The sequence below is a fragment of the Phasianus colchicus genome, chromosome Z (genome assembly GCF_987193195.1).
Source record: "Phasianus colchicus chromosome Z, bPhaCol1.hap1.1, whole genome shotgun sequence".
NCBI classification, from domain to species: domain Eukaryota; kingdom Metazoa; phylum Chordata; class Aves; order Galliformes; family Phasianidae; genus Phasianus; species Phasianus colchicus.
In genome coordinates, this window is record NC_143476.1 from 62,151,887 (window position 1) to 62,175,227 (window position 23,341).

Below are 23,341 nucleotides of genomic sequence, written 5' to 3' on the forward strand. Positions count from 1 at the left end.
AGACTGACTTTTTACATGGTCTGATACTGACTAGACAAGGAGGAAAGGTTTTAAACTAAAAGATGGGAAATTTACATTTGATGTTCAGAGGAAATTCTTTGTTTAGAGGGTGGTGAGGCATTGGAACATGTTGCATAGAGAACCTGCAGATGCCCCATCAGTGGAGGTACTCATGGCTAAGTTGGATGGGGCCCTGGGCAGCGGATCTATTGGATAGTCTACAGCGGGGACACTGGAAGTAGATGATCTTTATGTCCCTTCCATCCAAAGCCCTTCTTTCACGATATGATTCTATGAAGTAATGGTTAAATCAGAAGGTTGTGCTGCCATTGAAGAGGACCTCAATGGGCTTGATAAATAGACTGACAGAAAGCTCTTGAAATTCAACTAAGGAAAGTGCTAAGCCCTCCACCTAGTTGGAAGGAGCAAACCAATGCAGTGAAACAATGTACTGGGAGCCATCCAGCTGTTAACCAAATTTAAGAAAAGGACTTAGGAATCCCAGTGGATAAGAAGATGATCAAGAGTCAAAACCCCTGCAACATAGAAGGTTGATGTTATCCTGGGCTGTATTAGATGAGGCAATGCCAAAAGTCTGTGGGAGATTTTCCTTCACCTCTATTCAGCACTGGTGAGGACACATCTGTAGTGCTGCATCCTATTCTGGGTCTCCAGAGAGATGTAGACGCTGGAGAGAGTACAATGAAGAAACGCTAAAATGACTGCAGGACTCAATCATCTCTTCTGCAATAAAAGGCTGAGAGAGCTTGGACTGCTCAGTCTGGAAAAGAAAAGGCTAAGAAAGAATCTTATCTATGTATATAAATGCCTGAAAGGAAGATACAAAGAGGATGGAGCTGTGTTCTTTCACGTGATGATTAGTGGCAGGAGTGAGGAATACAGCAATGGATACAAACTGGAATACAAGACGTTTCCTCTGAGCAACAAGGAACACTTCTTTACTGTGAGGTTGATTGAATTGCAGAATCTCTCTCCTTTGAGAGATCTTTGATAGTCATCTGGACATAGGCCTGGTTAAGTGAATCAAAGTATCTGCTTGAGTAGGGATTTTTTGAACATTAGAGGTCCTTCCAACTCATCTGTTCGAGTGAGTCTCTAAGATTGTCATGAAGATCAGAGGCCTAGATTACTTCTCCTATGAAGATAAGTTGAGAAAGTTGTTGTTGTTTAACCTAGAAAAGAGAAGGCATTTTCAGAGACACTGTGACAGCCTTTTAGTACTTAAAAAGTACCTACAGGAAATATGGAGAGGGGCCTTCAGCAACTGTAGGGAATGAACAAGAGGTAATAGATTTAAACTGAAAAAAAGCTGTTATATTTAAATCATATATTAGGATTTAGATTTTCTCTTCTTAATTTAGCAAGTATTTTTCAAACAAATTGTAGTATTACTGTCACTTGTGATACTTAATGTAACTGAATTATTCTTTCCTGTATTCTATCGATCTTAACAACAATTTTTGTGCCAGCACATTTTTTCTTCCTTCTGGTTTTATGAATAGATATAATGACAGATATTAATTCTCCTTAAAAGCTTTTCCTTTAGTAACTATCTTATGCCTTTGTGCAGCAACATTAAAAGTCTGAATTTAATACACTGGAAATGACAGTGGTCAGAAGTATTTATGTAAATGTCAGCACCTAAGCTTCATTCTTTTCTAATACTGTCTAGAATATATTTTTACTTCTGACTTTCTGAACACTTTACAAAGAAAATGTAAAAAGTTTAGCTCTCCTAGCAAGGAGTCTCAGCATACATAACAGCAGAGAGGGATAAGAATGCAGGGTGCTCACGTAATAGCTAACAGAAATATCAGACAGCCCAGAGGTTCCTACTTATCTGCTTCTTTCATTCAGCAGCAGAGATGATGTTTCCTTCTGTTCCCAACTGATAACAAGTGCAAAGTATGGGCAAAAATAACAAAGGCAATCCTGACAGAAAACAGGAAAACTAATTGCTGGGCTGACTGGCAAGATGGTGCAAAGAGTACTCACAGCTTCACTGAAATTGGTATGTTTAGACTGAAGGAAAAAAAAACAAAAAACAAAAAACTGAATTCTGGAAAACAAAAGGAGGAGAGAAACAAATTAAAAATCAATCAGTCAATAAAAATGATAAATTATGTTGAAAAAAAAAAACAAAAAAAACAAAGAAACAAAAATTCAAGATAAAGAGACAATCTAATTTCAAGTTACAAGCAATAAAAGAGAATTCCTTAGATGTTTCAGTTCATTGTCACAATTATGGAAATGATACCTGTGTACTTCTATATTGGGGTATTTTACTTGGAAGATGTCAGTGATGCTGTCCACACTTGCAGAGATGGGATTATGAAAACCAAGGAATGGAACTGAAGCCAATAATGGAACTGAACTAGGCAGGGGATGTTAAAAACAACAAGAAAGAATTCTACAGATACATAGGTCAGAAAAGATAAGCCAAAGAGAGCATACCTCCTCTGCTAAATGGAAAACTGGCTATAACAAATAAAGAGAAGGCTGAGGTACTCAATGAGTTCTTTGCTTCAGCCCTCACTAGCAGCCAGAATTCTCACATCTCTAAACCTGAACTTCTAAGTGAGCACTGGGGGAGCAAACTTCCCCTACTGTATGTCTAAGTAAGTCTGAGACCAACTCAAGAGACTGAATGTGTACAAGTCCATGGGGCTGTACAATATGCATCCCAGGATCTTTAAGGAGGTGGCTGATGTGTTTGCCAGACCACTCTCCATCATATTTGAAAAGTTGTGGCTGTCAGACAAAGTCCCCAGGGACCAGAAAAAGGGAAACATCACCTCCCATTTGCAAGAAAGGGAGTAATGAGGACCTGGGGAACTACGGGCTGGTGAGTATCACCTCTGTGCCAAGGAAGATCTTGGAACAAATCCTCCTGGAAGACATCTTAAGGCACGTGATGTATGAGCAGGTGATCCGAGACAGCTGGTATGGATTCACCAAAGTGGCCTTCTATGATGGAGTGATAGCATCAGTGGACAAAGAGACAGCAACTGATGTCATCTACCTTGAATTCTACAAGACTTTTGATATGATTCCCCACCACATCCTTATTTCTAAACTGGAGATTTGAAGGGTGGACTAGTTGGTAGATAAGGCATTGGCTGGAAAGTTGCAGTCAGAGGATTGTGGTCAATGGTTCTATGTTCAGGTGGAGATCAATAACAACCAGTGTCCCCCAGGAGTCTGTCTTGAGATCTTGAGTATATTTAGACATTTTTATCAGTGACACAGATTATGGGATCAAGCATACCTTCAACAAGTTTGTAAATGACACCAAGCTGAGCGGAGCAGTTTATACAGCAGAAGGAATATATGCCATCCAGAGGGACCTTGATAAACTTGAAAAGTGAGCCCTTGTGAACCTAATGAGATTTAACATAGCAAATTACAGGATTTTGTTCTTGGGTCAAGGTAATCCCAGACATGTATATATACTAGAAAAATTCCTTGAAAGCAGCCCTTCTGAGAAGGACTTAGGGGTCCTGATTGATGAAAAAATTAACATGAGTCAGCAGTGTGCTTTTGCAGCTCAGAAGGCCAATGGTATCCTGGGCTCCATTGGAAGAGGGGTTGCCAGCAGGGCAAGGGAGATGATTGTCTCCATTTATTCTGCCCTTCTAAGAACCTTGATGAAGCACTGCATCCAAGCATAGGGCTCAAAATATAGGAAAGATGTGGAGCTTTTGGAGAGGGTCCTGAGGAGGGCCATGAAGGTGATTTAAAGGCTGGAACACTTGTCTTGTGAAGACAGGCTGAAGAAACTGGGTTTGTTCAATCTGGAAAAGATAAGTGTGTGGGTAATCCTCATTGTGACCTGTCAGTACTTAAAGGGAGTTTATAAACAAGACAGAAATCAGCTTTTTGTATGGGTAGATAGTGATAGGACATGGAGGAATGGTATTAAACTAAAGGAAGGGAGGTGTAGATTAGATGTCAGAGGAAGCATGTTGCCCAGAGAGGCTGTGGATATCCCACCCCTGCAGAGAGTTAAATTGTATGGGGCCCTGAAAAATCTGTTCTAGTACTCAATCTAGCAGCTGGAAATCCTGCCTGTGGTAAGGAGGATGGAACTTGATGGTCCTTGGAGTCTCTTCCAACCCAAGCCATTTTGCAATTCTATGATTCTATGAAATGCCACCTGTATTCCTCTCTCTTGGGGAATTCCAAGCCAGATCTGTTGTAAAATGCAACCATTGGGAGCATAAATATTAAATAGAGTTTATGGCTAAGCCTTTCCAGTTTGAAAGTACGAGAGATATTTTCAGATGTGACTACTCTTATTTTGGAAAGATTATTGTGTTACTGAAAAAGTCTCCAGATATTTATAATGCACCCTGTGAGGGTCAATAAAAAAATTGCATGTTCTGGAAAGAAGTCCTTGTTCAGTTCTGTTTCATGTTCAAGGCTTTCCATGTTCAATATAGCAACCCTATTGCAATAAATTTACCTTCCCTTCAAAGATGTTCCTGTTTGTGTATAAATTCCACTGAAAAACACACTGATGAAAAAAATAGAAAGAAATGTTTCTGAAAGAGTGAATTTACTGATCATATCAGTCTGTAATTGCAAATCTGTAATTGAGAAGTGTCCAAGTAATAATGTAAACTTTGCATTCCTTGGAACTATATTAAATTATTCTGTCTATGATAAGAAGCTTCATTTTTATTGCAGAATTAGAACACAGTAGAATGAATTTTCAACACCTATGAAATGACTATTAATTTTTCTAGGTTTATTTTGGTTGTTTATAATATAGAAACAAATGTAATGCCCAGCTAAAGGATGGAACAAGTCTTATTGACATCTTATGGGATTGAGATCAGTTTTAATTCTTTCGGGACTGTTTTAGTTTTTCTGTATATTCAAATTATAATTCAAGTTTAGAGTACAAGAATAGAGCTCAGGTGTTAAATCTATACTTTTCTGTTTCAGATTTTGTCATTTGATACAGCAAGTGCCTAGTTGTTTATTCCAAAGTGAAAATTCCTTTTTAGGTAAACATTTATTCCCTTATTTCTGTATAAATATTATGGTTTAGGAAAACTCAGTAAATAATCTATGGTAAGATCAAGGGGAACTTTGAACTTAAGATTTATTATTTTTAGTAATGCGTACAGAGCTGGAACTTTCAGTTCTGGTTAAAAATAATATATAAAGATAAAAAAAAAACAAAAAAAAACAAAACAAAACAATATTTTGTCCAACTTATAAACAGTAATACAAAAATGGAACAAGATGATGCTCAAACAAAAAATGTTCCACAGTTCCTTGGATTTCTACAATTTAGTTTCATACTTTATTGTCTTAAATACCCTAGACTCTGAATTTTCTGAGGTTTCAAAGGTTGGATTTTATTGTTTTCTTTTCTTTGTTTATTTTTGGTGTGTCTTCTGAGCATAATTTCATAAATACATTGTCCTGAAGTCAGCTGAGACAGAGTTGATTTTCTTCATAATGTCTTTTATGATGCTACATTTTGACTTCAGGAGAAAAACAGTGTTGATAACACATCAGTGTTCTAGTTGATGCTGAGCAGTGCTACTCAGAGCCAAGGATGCTTCAGTTTCTTGTACTTTCTTGCCAATGAGAGGGTTGAGGGAGCACAAGGCACTGTGAGGGGACAGAACTAGTACAGCTAACCTAAACTGGACAAACGGATATTCCATACCGTACGACATCATGTTAAAAAAAAAAATAAAAATTAGAGAAGTCGGTGGGGGGGTGAGGGTGGGCTGCTGCATCTCAGTAACTAGCTGGGCATCAGTTAGTGTGTGCTGAGTAATTGCTTTGTTTATCACTTGTTTTGCATATATATACAGATTAATATATTAATTAATCATTACTGCTATTTCTCTCTTCCTTTGCTATCTTAGTAAATAGTTTTTAATTCAACCATGAGTTGAATTCTGAGTTATGAGTTCCGCTTTTTTTTTTTCTTTCTTTCTTTTTTTTTTCTTTTTTTCTTTTTTTCTTTTTTTTCTGATTCAGTCTCCCAGCCCATTGAGAGAGGAGGAATGAGCATAAGGCTGTGAGGTATTTAGCTGCTTGCCGAGTTCAGCCACAATATATTTGAATACATTATTAATATGCAATACTCAAATTAACTCTTCTTAAAGATGTATTTTTTATCTGCAAGAAACCAAGATGTGCTATTTCCTTTCAAGAAAATAGCATTGATACATAAAATAGCAATTATGTATAACATATAGTTATGTTGTCCCATGTGACTATGATGTATGTGGAAAGACACAAGCACGTGAAATATTCAGTATCCGTCAAACCGCTGTTTTTGTAAGTATCAAGAAACGAGCTGCAGTCATTCTTCTTGTCTGGCTGTATTGTAAGATACTACTGATTCACAAATATTTTATGCTGTACAGCAAAAAAGTTGATGGTTAATATTCTTAAATTTTTATAAATTATGATTTTCTGAAAATTGCTATATTATCCCTAGAGGTAGCATAGCATACAATCCTTCTATAAGGTTGTTTAAAGATGTCAAGTTTGTGATTTTTTTCTTTATGTAGAACACCGTGCATAACATTGCAAAAGAGCTGAGAGATGTTCACAGTACGGTGATGATTTTGGGTTTGTTTCCTGTATCTCTAGATCTACCTGTGTCTGTGACAGCAGGACAGAAAGCCCACAGACCCACCATCCCAAAAATGATGGCAGGTGGAAAAGGGAATAAAAAGGAAAAAAAAAATACAAAAAAAAAACCCAGAACTGCCATAATTTTATGATTTTTATTATCGGTATTCCACATCATAACATCATATAAAGCACTCAGAGTTAAAGATTTAATGCTCCAGTTTCAAGGACTTCCAATTTTCCAGGTATTTGGTTCTCAGAAGAGAAGAACTACATATCACAGAGGACTTTGCATTCAGAGGGAAAGGTGAAACTGCCCAAAGGTCACGAGACTGTCTCTTTTTCTGCTGCTTGTCTTGGCAATGTATCTCACCTTCAGCTTTAGAGCAAGGCCTTTTGTTTTGGACACACTCTCTCATTTTATTTGCTTTATTAGACTCAATTCCAATTATAATGTATTATATTGTGTTATCTTGCATTCTGATATCTTACTTAGTAAATAAACTTTTCTTCTCACATCGTTGCTACTTTTTTTGGTTTTAGACCCATCTCCCATCTCCCTACCCTTTCCCCTTTTCTGGGGTGTGGGTCCATGGATCCCCTGCCTCATTAGTCACAGAACCAAGCTAAACAAGTCCATAAACCATTGACACCTTCACCTCCAGATGTAGAAATAACCCTTCTTCCATGTGGGAGGGACAGGAGACAGGGAATAAAAAGGGAAAACAGACAAACAAACAAACAAATTAAACAAACAAACAAACAAACAAACAAACAAAAAACCAGTGGCAATGATCTGAAGAAGAAAATTATTTCACCGTTATAGCAGAAATATGAGTTAATTGGGATTGAAGCTAATAAATAAAATAAATGAGAAGGTTTCTGAAAATGGAGGTTCTTATTCTGATCCACCAGGGAGCAAAGAGAGAGAGACTTCCATCTTTCCCAATGACCAGAAAACTGAAACAGAGCGGCACATTCTTCTGGGTGCTGTAGTACATTTCTTTTCTTCTGAGTCTCCCAGTCCACTACATGATGTGATGCTGTGTAATATCACTGAGAAAAATCATAAAGCCCTGACATTTGGTTTTAATTTGATCTATACATTTATCATGTGGTCAGGAAGATATAATTAAACTAATAAATATTTTTGTACTGAATATTAAACACCAGATAGTCAAGAACACTTTACATTTGGCAGATGTGCTGGATTTTCTGTTTACCTACTTGATCTTATTCTTGCAAACAGCTTCCATGAGGACCCATTCTATAGTCTTCCCAGAGACTAAAGAAAAACTAACGGGTTCTATTGTTTTTAAAATACTTATTTTCTTCTTCTTTTTTTTTTTTTTCTTGTAGATGAGTATAGTATTTTTTACATTTTCAGTTGTTTTAGCTTTTTTCTTCATGATGTTTCAGAGATCTTACCTGAAAAAAGAGATCTTACCTTTGAAAAATCTTTCAAAGACTATATTACATTGGAATGAGAAAAAATGGAAAAAAAAAAAAAAAAAAAAAGCATTTTATAATCTAAATAAATGTGAATCTTTGTTGTTCGGGTAAGCCTATATTAAATAAATGTACTATGAAACACTTATATTTTCTACTCCTAGTTTTCTGAATTTACTGTCTTCAGTATTAACATTTATAGATGTATAACATCTGAATACATATTTTACTTAAATTCAACAAGTTACAAATAAAAACTACAGTTTTTATAGGAAATTATCATAACAAACTAAAATATTACTTATATTTATTTATATATACATATATACATATATATACATGTTTTGTCACATTCAAGCAGAAAATTGGAATGCAATTATTAGTTCTCCTTTGTTCTGATGATCAGTATTCTGATGAACTTCTAATGTGACAGGCAAAGATAACAATGAATGTCTTACTGCACTTGTAAGACTATGAGAAAAAGTGTCTGACACAGTATTTTGTTCCAGGTGGAGTAAAAAGCATCTGCTTTCCTGATCCCTTACAATCTAGCCTAGAATTTGATGGACAGAATGTTGGTACCAGCTATGGAAGAGCTGTTCAGCCTCAACTCCAAGTAAGTGAAGACTTACGCATTTGGAGAATCATTTCAGACCACATTTACAAAGTTTTTTGATTTTAACAGCAAACATAAATCAAAAATACTGTTTATAAGGCACTGTGGAGCACCTTAGTTTCCCATACTATGAAATTCAATTTCTCAATTAAATGTGTCTTAAAATTAAAATGTAATTGCTTGTATACAGAATATCATCTTGCAAACAGCAACATCATAATCTGATATGTTATCCTTTCTGGACCATCACAATGATGTACTGAAATTAATCTCTTCATATTATAAAAGTAAAACAATTTATATTTGCATAAAGACAGACCAAAAGAGGACCCAAATTCCTCTTGGTGGCTGTGTTAGTCCGTTTGTTGATTTTTAGAAATGCTGATAAAAGAAACATTGCTAGCCAAACTAAGGAAGGCTGTGACTCATATATAGTAGATGCTATATTAAATAAAAGGACAGTGAGTTCTCATAGATTCTCAGAAATGTAGAATAAAATGGGCTATCTCTTCTATATATATATATATTTTAATCAGGCATAGAGGGAAAATAATCTTAATGTGGTATATTTCTGGTTCAAATTTGGACTTCACTTCCTGTGAGTGTTTGATGTTTGTTTTACAAAATTTTTTTAGTAGAGCTAAAGCATTCTTTCAGTAATTTGGTGATTGACCACTACACTTAGGACACTTCTCCATGAATTATAGGCAGCTTATTTGCTTCACATCCCTTTTACTCTTTGAAAGCACAAAATAACCTGTGGCCTAGAGGAGGTTTATTAGTATTAACTGATAATGATGAAGACAAAAGATGCTTTAAACTCAAAAAAAAAAAAAACAAAAACAAAAACAAATGGATGAAATGGATACCTATATATATCTTATAAAACACAGATGACAGTGGGAGTCATCTTATGCCAAAAGATCACATGCATGTATACACAGTATACAACATAGCTGCCTTGATTTCTGCGTGAAATTCAAGAACAACCCTAAATATTGACAATACTTTCCAATGTACCTGAGGAATGACACCTTCAACAGCAACCATTAATGAGTTGCATACCTAGAGAGAGAGACAATCCCAGGCCAGAAAATAATAACCATGTGAGCCCAGCTCACCCTAAAGAGGGTGACTGAGACTATTGCTTAGGAATCCTGGGTACTGATAGACTTGTTAATATACACAGATATTCCAATTGCATCTTTATTTGCTTTGTTTTTACAGCTGACTGAGAACAGCTGATTGTACAGAAAGTTAAATGGAAGAAATAATTTGTTTTCTGTTTACTTTGCACAAAACATCAGCCTTTAGATTTTCAGAAAGCAACTGAAAGTTAATAAATATGGAAAAGTTTGCTACTGAGAACATTTCATGGAGGATTTTTTTTTTTAATTATATTTTTATTGCCTATTAAAAATAATTAAAACATTTTAAATTGCTTTATATATTTCACAATTATAAGGTCAGTTAAAAAAGTTCAAGAGATCTTAATCCTAAACTAAAATAATTCATTTACTCATGTGCAAGGTAAAATTATCACCAATACCTTTGTATCAACACACACCTTACAACACACCTTACTTCGCTTTATATCATATATGCAATCATTATAAATGTGACAAGAATCCAATGTAATTATCCTGCAGAGGAAAATATGAACACATTAAAAATGTTTATATTTGAGCAACCTCACTTTGATAAAATCTTTAATAGTAGTTTTGTTGCCATATTGGTGATATATGGACTAGATAAGCAGTTATAATGTGGGAAAATAGCCTTGAACTGCTGAATTTACTGTGCTGTGATCTATGATCAGATGGTCACCAGTGAGTAGTAGATACCTTCAAGGTCATTCTTCTTCAGACTGGTGTACATTCAGCACATACTTTTCAGATAGTTCAGAAACTTCACTCTAATGTCATGAAGGACTTTTAAAGGGAAAAATAATAACAATGAGGGCTGTCTGAAGAATACTGAAACTAAATTAGATATTTCACAAGTCTTACAATTTCAAAATGTGTAAAAGTGAAAGTGGAATATTATTTTAGAATAAAATTTCTTTTCCTTTACATTAACCAACACAGCTTAACACTTGCAATCTTGACTACAAATAAATCCTGGTAAAATGAAGTGTATGAAAGCTGAGGGCATACTCGATCCCACCATCCATGTTGCCTGCAAAGATGTTAAGCAGCATTGGTCCTAACTTCAGTTCCTGAGAAATACCACTCATCACCAGTCCCCTCTTTGACATTGAGCCATTGACTGCAACTCTTTAAGTGCCACCATCCATCCAATTCTTTATCCAGTGAGTCGTCCATTCACCAAATCTATTCTTTCTCCAATTTGGCAACCAGGATGTCATGTGGGGCAGTGTAATTGCTTTGCACATGTCCAGGTTGGTGACATAAGTTGTTCTTCCTTTATCCACTGATGCTGTAACTCCATCATAAAAAGCCACCAAGTCTGTCAGAAATGACTTGCCCTTGGTAAAGCTATGTTGGTTACCTCCAGTCACCTCGACTTTATTTTCCATGTGCCTTAGTAAGGTTTTCTGGAGGAGCTGTTCCATGACCTTGCTAGGCACTGAGGTGAGACCGATTGGCCTGAAGCTTAAACATTTTGAAATTCCTGCCTGCATCTCTCATACTAACATCTTTTAATGTATTAAAATAGAGGTTTGACAGCATTTTGCATAAATTTTTAGGAATCTTCTGAATAATAACATGTTTATATAAACAACATTCTTAAAGATGTTTGATGCATGAATAGCTTCAAAGATAGAACTTTAAGCAGCTTTGTATATTTTTAAGTAAAGAACTTGTTCGTGCTTAATAGTAACTATATATAACTGTGCCAGACATACTATCTACTTAATAAATTAAGCAATCTAAGAGCTGACTAAATAGCAATGTTATTTGAATATAATTTATTTTTTTTAACATATCAGTATTACTACATATCAGCAGAAGCCAACAACTTCCACTTTCGTAAGTACTGTGTATTTGGAACTATTTTCTGGTTGTGCAAATGTGAAAGTGAGGTGCAGGAAAAGCCATCAATTTCTTATATGTAGAGGAAATAAATGTAAGCATTACAGGGAAAGGGAGAAGATCTGTTACCTCCGGCAACCACCGTGTCCGAGGCCGCACCGCCATGGGGCTAGCAATCTGCATTCGCTAGGGCCATAGCAACACTGACACCAATATGATGGAGAAACAAATGGCGTTTATTAAGGCACAACAACCCCCTAAATACACATCCCGCTTCTTCTACGCCCCCCAAGCATGCGTCACACGTCACTCACAGAGCAGGGGAGGTCCTATTGTGCCACAACCCAATACCCTGTTAAAGCCTACTACAACATCTCCCCCTCCCCATGCTTGGTAAAGCCTTGACCCATTACAGCGCGATCACAACCTGCAGCCCTTCACAGACTCTCACACAACTGTGATATTCCATTTCTTGATAAAAAATCCTCTCCATCATTTGTTGCAGACAAATTTTGCAAACATCCCATAAGGCATAGGAGGCAGATTAAAGCGCATACAAAAATTATAAGCCCTACCACAAGAACCTTAAGTAATTGTTTTAGACATGAGCCTACCCCCCAAACAGTCCGTCCAGCCAATTTCCAAGGAGATCACTCTCTTCTTTAATCTTCTTTGTATGTTCTTGCATCCATTGTAGCTGTTTATGTATTGACACACTATGATCGCTGAGGTTAAAGCAGCACATTCCTTCAACGTCCTCACATCCATGTCCTCGAGCCAAGAGCAAGAAGTCAATAGCTGCTCTATTTTGTAACAGCACATGGCGAACACTATTAAAATCTTCATGCATTGCATTTAGCACAAGCGTTGTCATATTGGCTTGTTTGGCAGACCAGCATGCCGGTCTTTCTATTTGGGTTAAAGCTGCTGCCGCTGAAACACCAGGCGTGAAGAATGAAGTAAAGATGTGTGCTGTGATGCTCCACAACTTAACTTCATCATTACACTCAGGTTCCAGACTTATGTTGCGGCAATGCCTATTAGGATGTAAGCTATGAGAAACACTAAGCCAGCCAGTATGACTTGGAGCAAGCATTGTTAGCTTCCCTAAGTAACACGGGCCACTGAGAGGGTTCTTTGGGATACCCTGCCAGGCTCTATCTCCACAAATTAGGAGTATTCCCGGAGGCAGGCCCTTAGCAGTCCGATTATTCCACAATTTCTCTCTGCTATCTGCTCTGAAGGTAAACCCATATGCGTAGTGGTTCCACTGTGCTGTGCAATTACCACCACAACCCAAACAAATGGTCCCATTAGGGTATCCTGCTGACCATTCCCCGTCCTTTGACCCTTGGCACCAATCAGACCAATTTGCTTTGAAATAACAAATCATATTTCATGTGAACCCGCAGTATGGGTCGCTTATTGAAAAACTCTCCATATTAATCAGGCTTACTACTGTCCAGGTAGTTGACATAGGGATGAGGTAAGTCCCACCTTGTTATAAAATCTCATAACTCTGCTTCCATCCCACTGGTCCCATTAAAGTTCCCATCCAAATTGTAACAGGCAGTTATATTACCCTCTTTGCGGCATATGGAGCCAAAGATGACACATGTACGTGTACCGCCTTTCGACCCATTTTTGATCATCTGGGACCCTAAAATGTCCAATTCTTGAGGATTCCATGGAAGGGTATGGTTTAATGATTGAATCAGACACGCCGTTTGAGCAGCCACATCCATATAGTTTCTACACGCAGTGTGATTCACCGTGTAACCTTTAAACTCCTCTAATTGGTAATTTGGCAGACCCATCAAACAGGTATGAAAGGGAGAGGTAGAGGACTGGAGGCTAAGACAAAAATCTGTTTGTCCCGTAAGGTTCGCCCATGTGACCCAAACATTATGTGGCTGTTGCAGGAGGTGCACTCCCTCCCCCCTTTTTACCATAAACATCAGTAACATTGAAAGTGTCAGCAATGCAGGCATGAGGTTCCTCTTTATGAGTGGTTCCTGGTCCCGTTGTCCACCTCCCGGTCGTCCTGGCGTTGGCTTCAGTTTGCCTGTGAAGAATTTCTGCAGAAAAACTCATACCTTGACTCAAGTTTTGTGAATGCCATCATTATGTGTCTTGCTCACATCTGGTTTTATTTTTTGCGATGGGACCCACAATATTTTCCCGGATTCATTATGTTTAACTGCTGCATACCCCCTTCCCCAAACCAAAATCATCTCGTGGTCTTGGTGGCCTTCCCCCTCCCCAAGGGCGTGAAGAAGAAGAAGGCGGTTTGCTTGTTCCACGATTGCTTGTCCCTGGGAATTACCAGGCATCCCCATGGAATGGCAGATTTCCCATCCGGCCAGTCACTGTTAGGTGGACTGCGAGATGAAACATGAACCGTTGTCCATTTTAATCTGTACTGGTAGGCCCATAATGGCGATTGCAACAGCCCAATGATACGGCACTGAGGTAGAATTGGCTCTTGCATGTTGCGTGGTGATGATGACCGTAGAGGAGGTGTCAACAATAAAGCAAGCCAAGGGTGAGGGGACAAGCGTGGCTCCTGAGTGAAGTCTGTCTGCCAGATCTCTAGAGGCCCAAGGCCACGAGGGTTGACCCCAGCTCCTATAATGGGTGCTGAGTTACAAAACGGGCACACTTAGACAACGTCGCATGCTGCAGGCGGAGGAATCGAACAGACCGTGGCTAGTGCACGGGCGCCTCTATGTAGGGAGGCATGGAGATCACAGGCCTCCCATACTGTAAAAATGAATGTGCCCGCCGCCACAGCATTTCCTGCTGTAAAGAAGCCTGGTACCTCTGAGTGACTGTGCACATGTAGCATCGCAACGGGGGCCGATCATTGAGCCAAGGCCTCCTCTAAGATACCTGCCACCTCGGAGCTCGGGGACCCACTGTGACCCATACGAGCGAGCAACTTAGCCGCGAAAGCAGAATCAGTGACCACATTGCATGGGATGTCCGGCCACATAGTTATAGCCCTTGCAACTGCCACAACCTCAAGAATTTGTACACTGACTGTTTTATCAGAAAAGATAGCAGTCTATTACCCAGAAGCTGCCATACCACAGCTCCTTGGCTCGTGGCCGAGGATGCATCCGTGAATAAAGTGGGTCCCTCAAGCAGGGTGGTGTAGATGCAAATCTGGAGAGTCATATTAAGGGGTCTCGCTAACTCAAAGATAGGCAACGAATCTGAGTATCTGATCTTTCCACCAAAGTCCTGTAATGCTAACAAAACAACCTCAGGGAGTGGTTCCACCTCACAGAAAGAAGTTTGCAGATAGACAACATCCGGCTCCGTGGCCAACGCTCATGCTGAGAACAACCGGGCTTTTTAGAGTAACATGGCTAGAATCTCAAGCCAGGAAGTGAAGACCCACGTGGGCTCCACTGACAACAACTACCATAGCGGCCGTGGCTTAGAATTGAGGGTATGACCTAGCCCCACAGCTGCACCAGCTTCACATCGTATCACTGCCACTTCGAGTGCCAAGTCTGTGTTCCATCTCGCTAGCGACTTGTTCATACAGCACTGAAGAATTTCTTGCCACGCCGCCGCCATCTCATGGTTGAGTTCCCGGGGTTCCCTCAGATTTGTCCCCTTTAATTGGTCATAAAAGGGCTTCATAAAGCATGGGAGAATCCACAAGGCCCCCCAAACCCATTGTATGGCGCCAACCAATTTCTGCACATCCCACAAGGTCATAATGTGGGGCCGTATGTCAAGCCCAAACAGTCTAACCGTATCAAGCCCGAATTTATATCCCAGGTACTCAATCCCCGGTCCCCTTTGGACCTTCTGCTCCAAGATGGTAAACCCAGCAGTAGTCAAAGTGTCCGCTACCTGAGTTGCGAGTGCCTGTAACTGTAAATAAGTGGGCACCGCAAGTAACAGGTCATCAATGTAATGCGCTATAGCACACTGGGGGAAGTCTTTCCGGACTAGTTCAAGGACGCGACTCACTACAAGCTGGCATATAGTAGGGGAACACATCATACCCTGCGGAAGAACGCACCACTGATACCTTTCAGTGGACCCTTCATTGTTAGTCATGGGAACCGTAAAAGCAAATGCTTCCCGGTCTTGTTCCACAAGGGGAATGGAGAAAAAGCAATCTTTAAGGTCGATGACCACTAATGACCATTTTTTGGAAAAGCTGACAGAACAGGTCCTCCCTGTTGCAGTGAACCAAAGGGCACAAGCTGAGCATTTATGGCACGCAGATCATGAAGCAAGCAAAAGGCACCTGATTGTTTTCTGATTACAAAGATTGGGGTGTTCTATTGACTAAGCGACTGTTCAATGTGCCCCAATTGAAGCTCATGAGCGATCAACTGCTTAAGTGCAGTAAGTTTATCACCAAAAATCAGCCACTGATACCCCCAGACAGGACGAGCGCCTTGTTTCCAGCAAAGCGAAATAGCATAAGAAGTTGATAACTGGTGGACAGTGGCCCTTAGGATAAATTTGTAATGCATGCACGCAAACTCCTCAAAAAGTCTCTTCTCAAAAGTGTACCCGGTATTTTGGCTACCAATGGGACAAGCAAGGCAGGCCACTCTAGGGAGCCGTCGTGATTAATTGCTATGATCTCAACTTCCCCTTTTGAACTTCCAGTAGGAAGAGTCCCTCCTATCCCTTTTATAACTTGGGTGGACCATAACAGCCACCCCACAGGCCAATCCTTGTCAGATATAACTGTAACATCCGCCCCTGAATCAACAAGAACTGTGACCTGGACCGACCACGGACCAACATATCCATGATCAAATTCCCCGGCATAAGAGATAAATACTTGGATAAGAGGGCCATCTCCGCATTCCAGCATTAATGCCACAGTGGGTGTGGGGCATTGCTGTGAGATTGAGGGGTCGAAGGCGCATGAGTTAACTGCACTGGCCTATAGGAAGAGGCAGGGAGGGGCCCTGGCCCCGTGGGACTCTTCCATTCTCCTTTGCCTGGTGGTAAGACTCCTTCTCCATCACCCGGGCGCTCGGGCACTGGTGTGCCATATGCCCACATCCACCGCATTCTCGACAAACAACCCTTGGCAACCCCTTCCTATGGTCAGGAGACTCTGACTGGCCCTCCCCAGAGGGACATTGTGTTCGAATGTGGCCATGTTGGCAGCATTGAAAACACTGTCCTTGATGCTGCAGATATCTTTGTTGTCGCAGGCCGACAGCTGCAACTATCGCTGCAGCTAACCCTTCATTACTTAAAGGCACCACCTTGAGTTTATCTAAGATGTACTGGATAATTTATCCCAGGGTATTGAGCGTTCCCAGGGCAGCCCGCAACAATGCCTTAACATTATCATGCAATTTCTGTCACAGACAATCAATGATCAACAGCCCTTGGGCAGATCTTGGGAGATCAGACCCTGCTACAGTGTCTAAAAGCCTGTCTGCAAAGTTTTGAAAGGATTCATTCAGGCTTTGGGTAATATTTGTCCACGGAACAGGTGGTTTGGCCTTACGGACGACTTTTTTTAACGCCTCCATCATTGCGTCAGTGGCTGCCATGAGCTCCCCTGGCCTTAGTTTTACTAATTGGCCCTGTGGTGAGGCCATTCCCTCAGCCTTTCCCAAGAGTCACGGGATGCTGGTCCCATTCAGGGGGTGGTTTGGGTTGACCTCTGCCGCCCCAGCGTATCCCCGCAATTCCGTCATCCAGTCTGTTGTCCACAATGTATATTGGACTGGCTTAAGCACCGTACGCATTAGGTTTGTGATGTCGTGGGGGTGGAGAGGTCCCGGTGCAGTCAAAGCCTGTTGCGCATTTACCGTCAGGGTCGATTTTAGGCCTTTTTTATCCATAAGTTCCATCAGGCGTGTAACACCTTTGGGGTCAAGCAGCACCCATTCAGGGCCATGATCACCCACAGTCACTGGGAATACTTCTGCGACTATACCCTTGCCCAGTGCCTCAGATCTTATTCAATTCCAGTCCGTCATGGAGCCCTTCCCTTTTCTCTCAGGACTAACTTCCTCTTCATCCGCTGAGCTGTTGCCTGAGCTATCGCCCTTGGGTGATACCAGGCCCCGTCCCTGTCGACATTGCGCAGGCCTTTTGTCTGCCCCCTCCCTGTGCCGGCAGTAAGCTGATCCAGCCCATGTGGCTCACACCCTCCTCCGCTCCCTTGAGCCAGAGTGCACTGACGCAATTCAGATAAAGGATACAACGTTCCACCCGACCGGTCCAGATATGGCGGCGGGGGGTGAGTCAGCAAACATCCTCTGTCTTGTTGTCTGTCTTCTTTTGGACTGGCTGCGGTTGGCTCATCCAGTGCCATCTTGCCAACAGTCGTTGGTGGCTCCGTCTCCCCTCAGTCCCTGCAAAAAACAACCACTCCTGATCCCCCACCGTAACCCCCCAGGTCCGGTGTCCCACCCCCGTCACCTAAACCCAAAAGCAGCCAAGCCTCCACTGGTACCTTTCCTTTCTCTCTGGCTGCTTTCAATGCCCCTAATATCAGACCCCAAGTTTTTATCTCAGACCCACCCTTCTGAGCTCTCATAATATGTTGCGTGAGCACGGAGGTGAGATCGTCCCATCTCTGGTGGTCGAGAATCTCTTGGGGGGCCTTAACCTTCCCTTCCCCTCTAATGGGGAAATAACTGCAGAGACCTCCTTCTTTGAAGGAACGTTCTTGCCACGGCAATCCTTGCACAGCTGGAGTATTACCTTAATTACCCATTACATGATTCGGACCTCAGCGTGGTACCACTACCTTGCCATTCCGCCGACTACGAATCGTGGCACAGCGCCCGTACCACGCTGGTTCTCGCTAGATGATAGCCCAGACCTCAGCGCAGTGACACTACCACACTGCCTTTTGCCAACTATAGGCCCCGGCGCCAGCGCTGACAGGGGTGACGGTCCAATCTGCCTCACACGGGGCACCAATTGTGCTCCAGCAACCACCGTGTCTGAGGCTGCACTGCCAGAGGACTAGTGATCTGCATTCGCTACGGCCATAGCAACACTGACACCAATATGATGGAGAAGGAAATGGCATTTATTAAGGTTTTAAGACTGGTGATGTTGGTCTGAGGTGAGGGGATAAAGATAATAATCAGCATCTTAACTCTTTTGTTGGGATTATGTCATTACATGAAATGTCAAACATTTCACTTGTTTATGCTTAGTAGCAATTTAAGATTTATAGAGAACATGAAGTAGATCAAAAGACTGAATTTTAACAACGCTTAGACATTAACCAGTTTGGAGATTTATAAGGTGATTTAGTGAAATATGTGATAATTAAACTTGTTTACAAATTTCTGGATGACAAGATTCACATTAACTTACTAACAGAACATCTTAAATCATTGTACAGATACATATCCACATATACAAACACAGATAAACAAATACGTGGATTCAGTGAAATATCTCAACAGTCACACTTGTGAAGCAAATGTGTATCATTAAAACATGTATAGAAATAGGCAGATGAGTGGAAGAAGAATAAGCTAACATATTAGCTTATAACATAACTTAGTATTTTCTTATGCTTTAGAGAAAAAAACAATACACTGGCATTCCTAAATGGCTGACAGTTGAAGCTTACTCAAGTTGGATTTCTTCAGCCTGAAGGTTTTGGTACTACGTATGAGGTATCTGAATCCAGGGATGATGCTGGTCACATCTCACTATGATTCAGAAGAGCTCGAAGGAATCACTATTTGTAAGATCTGAAGTAACTGTCTTTTGTCACCTATTTTTCCATACCGTCTGTCTTGGATGGTGAAATATTCTTGAACTTTCCACCAATTGTGCAAACAGCAGAACTTGCTAGATTTGCAAATTCTGTACTATCCTCCTTGCACCTTAACTTGGATGCAGACATACTGGCTGTCAGAAGACCATTCTTCCCAGCATTGGAAGGAGAATCAGGAGTCAGATACAATACAAGGGTGCCTTAATGTTGTGTTCTGATGTTTTTTATAATTTACAAGCAAGCAGGGACTAGGCAGAAGAAAGAGCGTCTTCATGTATCACACTTTTCATGCAAGGAGAAGAATTACAACAAGAACCAAAAGGCCTAATAAAAGGGTGGAGGGAATCTGTGTGATCAGAATCCACCTTGTGACTAAAGTCAATTTCTGTCATCTGCAGCATGGAGAACTAGTTGCCTCTTAGCTCTATGCTGATAAACAAATAATGACATATTCCAATTACAGTTCAAAAATAATTTTATGTTTGATTAACCTCTAATAATTGATGCTAATAATAGATTAAGCATTGTTATTTATGTGAGGAGACTTAAACATGAAGAACTTTTGGAACGTAATTTGATAAGTTTCCAAACTGATATATAATATAAAAATCAACAATCTTTGTCAGTGACCTGGAGGAATTTTGCTGATGATACAAAGGTGGGAGGAGTGGCTGACACATCAAAGGTTGTGCTGCCATTCACAGAGACTTGTACAGGCAGGAGAGATGGATGGAGAATAACCTAAAGAGATTCAACAATGACAAGTTTAAAAATTTGTATGGGAGGAGAAATAACCACATGCATCAGTACAGGTTAGAGAACAACCTATTGAAAGGGATCTCTGCAGAGAAAATTCTAAATGATCAAGTAGACAAGGTTGACCAGGTTGACCATGAGTCAGCAGTGTGTTTCTGTGTCCACGAATGCCATTTTTATCATGGGATGCATTAAAAACACAGTCAGCAGGTTAAGGGAGGTGATCCTCCTACTCTATTCTGCCCCAGTAAAACCACATATGGAATACTGTGTCCACTTCTGGGCTACTCAGTTCAAGAAAGACAGGAATATTCTGGAGACAGTCCAGTGGAGGACAATAAAGATTATTACGGAGATTAGCAGCTCCTTTATGAGAAAAGGCTAAGAATCCTGAGATTGTTGAGCTTGGAAAAAACTGAGAGGGGAATTTATTAACACTTACAAATATGTGAAGTGCAAGAGTCAAATGGATGGGGCCAGACCCATTTTGGTGTGCCCAGCAAAATTACAAGGACCAATGGGAACAAACTGGAACACAGGATGTTCCATCAGAACATGAGGAAAAACTTTACTTTGTAATGACAAGTTGGCAGGAAGAGTCAATCTGCCTGCAAGTAGGAATGTCCTGCAGAATGATCTGAATAAGCAGAAAAGCTGGCCTGAGACCAATGGGATGAAGTTTAACAATATCCAGTGCTGGGACCTGCACTTAGGCCACAACAACTACAGACAATGCTACAAGCCTGAGGCAGAGTCGCTGGAACTCTGTGTAGAAGAAATGAACCTGGGGATGTTTGTTGACATTTGGCTGAATATGAACCAGCAGCATGACCAGGTCAAGAAGGCCAATGGCATGCTGGCTTTTGTCAAAAATAGTATTGCCAGCAGGAGCAAGGAATTGATTATCCCTCTGTACTCAGCTCTGGTGAGGCCACACCTCGAGTACTGTGTTCAGTTTTGGGTCCCTCACTACAAGAAAGACACTGAGGCCCTGGAACATGTTCAGAAAAGGGCAACAAAACTGGTGAGGGGTCTGGAGTGCAAATCTTATGAGAAATAATTGAGGGAACTGGGATTGTTCAGTCTGGAGGAGAGGAGGCTCGTGGGAGATGTTATTGCTCTCTACAACTACCTGAAGGGAGATTATGGCAAAGTGGAGGTCAGCCTCTTCAATCATGTAACTAGCTAAAGTGAATGGCCTCAATATTGCACCAGGGAAGATTAATGTTGGACATTAGAAAATATTTCTTTTCCAAAGGAGTGGTAAGAAACTGGAATGGAATGGAACTGACTTCTCAGTTCCTGGAAGTGATCAAGAAATATTTTGATGTTTTACTGAGGGACGTGGTTTAATGGTAAATATTGGTGATAGGTGGATGGTTGGAGTGCATTGGTCTTGGAGGTCTATTTCATTCTTGGTGATTCCATGATTCTATGACAGAATATTGGAACAAGTTGCCAAGAGGTTTTGGAGTCTCCTCTGGAGATGCTAAAAATCTGCGTGGTCACTTTCCTGCGTAAACTGCTCTAGAGAATCTGCTTTACTAGGTGAGTTGGACTAGGTGATTTCCAGAGATTCCTTCCAATCCCTGTGATTCTGTGATTGTATCTAATAGAACAATTGTAACTATAGCCAGTAGAACTATGATAGGGTGCAACATGGACTACTACCTTGGACCTTCAGATGGCAGATTTTGGTCTCTTTCAGACCACGATTGAGAGAGTCTCCTGGAAGGTAGTTCTGGAGGGCATCCTTCTTAACTCTTTCCATGGAGCACAGAAAGGCTGGGAATACTTTAAGGAAGTTATTTTAAAGATGCAGGAACTGGCCATCCCTGAGTCACAGAAGATGAGCCCACAGGGAAGGAAACTTTTGGCTGAATAGAGACTTTTGGCTGGAACTCAGGAACAGAAGGAAAGTTTATGGGCCTTGGAAGAGGAGTCAAGAAACTCATGAGGATTACAAGTATGTAGTGAAGCTGTGCAGGGACAAAATTAGAAAGGCCAAAGCTCAGCTATAACTGACAACAATAAATATTTCTATAAATACATCAACAGTAAGAGAAGGGCAAAGGGGAACCTCCATCCCTTTTTGGACACGAGGGTCAACACAGTGACCAAAAATCAGGACAAGGCTGAGGTACTTAATGCCTTCATTACCTCAGTCTTCAATAGTAAGACTGATTGCTCCCTGGGCACACAGCCCCTTGTGCTGGTAGATAGGAATGGGGAACAGAATAGGCCCTGCATAATCCATGAATCCAGCACAGGGGCTGTTTAGTCTGGGGAAGAGGAGGTGATTGTAGTGAGTGTGGGGTTGGTCTCTTCTCACTGGTGACAGATGACAGGACGAGGAGAAATGGCTTCATGTTGCACCAGGGGAGGTTTAAGTTGGATATCAGGAAAAACTTATTTATAGAAAAGGTGTTTAAGCACTAGAATAGGCTCCCCAGGAAGGCAGTTAAGTCACAATCCCTGATTGTGTTTAAAAACCATCTGGATGTGCTGCTCAGGGACATGACTTAGTGGTGGCTTGTGAGATTTAGGATAGTATGGTTAGGTTGCAGTTGGACTCGATGATCTATAAGGTCTTTTCCAACCTGAGCTATTTTACGATTCTATGATTCTATGATTAGGTTCAGTATACTGTTTGCTTTTGGAGATCATCCAAACAGGGTTTCCCACCACTGGTGTTCTCCATCCTTCTTAAGTCTTTCCAACACCTGATGCATTGCATTAACATTGTGATTGTCTTTGATAAGAGTCTTTTGTCCCAGTAACTGGGGTCTTTTAAGAAGGTATGTTGAGTCAGAGTGACAAAGGAGTCATTTGACTACAGGTAAATTCACTGTGAGTGGGATAAACTGTAGCATAACATATAATCAAACCCTTCCTTCCATTGTTGTTGTGACTTTAAATTTTGCAGTTCTATGTAATGGAAAACAAGAAAACACAAAAACCAACAACTCTGGAAGATATGTGTTTTACCAAGGAAGTAGACAGTTTGTAATTTCAAATTAAAGTATTCCAAAGCAAAATGTTCAAAAAATAAAGCTAGGTTTCCAGAACCACATGTTCAGCTAATGTTTTACATTTTTAAGAATTTCAGTCCTATCTCTTGAACAATTTTAGGCTTTTTAC

General features: G+C 40.6%; 1 long non-coding RNA gene and 2 pseudogenes across 2 annotated transcripts in view; 1 reads left to right on the top strand and 2 right to left on the bottom strand.

Annotated features, from left to right (window-relative positions):
* Window positions 1–8,664, top strand: part of LOC149913030 (uncharacterized) — a 345,134-nt gene extending 336,470 nt beyond the window's left edge. For both annotated transcript variants that reach the window (XR_016462319.1, XR_016462320.1), the window contains exon 4: window positions 8,589–8,664. This is a non-coding gene — a long non-coding RNA (uncharacterized LOC149913030). The remainder of the gene's footprint in view (window positions 1–8,588) is intronic.
* Window positions 8,665–12,128: 3,464 nt separating this feature from the next.
* On the bottom strand, window positions 12,129–13,682 carry LOC149913032 (uncharacterized; annotated as a pseudogene).
* A 3,017-nt stretch (window positions 13,683–16,699) lies between these two features.
* Window positions 16,700–18,423, bottom strand: LOC149913033 (uncharacterized; annotated as a pseudogene).
* Between the last annotated feature and the right edge of the window lie 4,918 nt (window positions 18,424–23,341).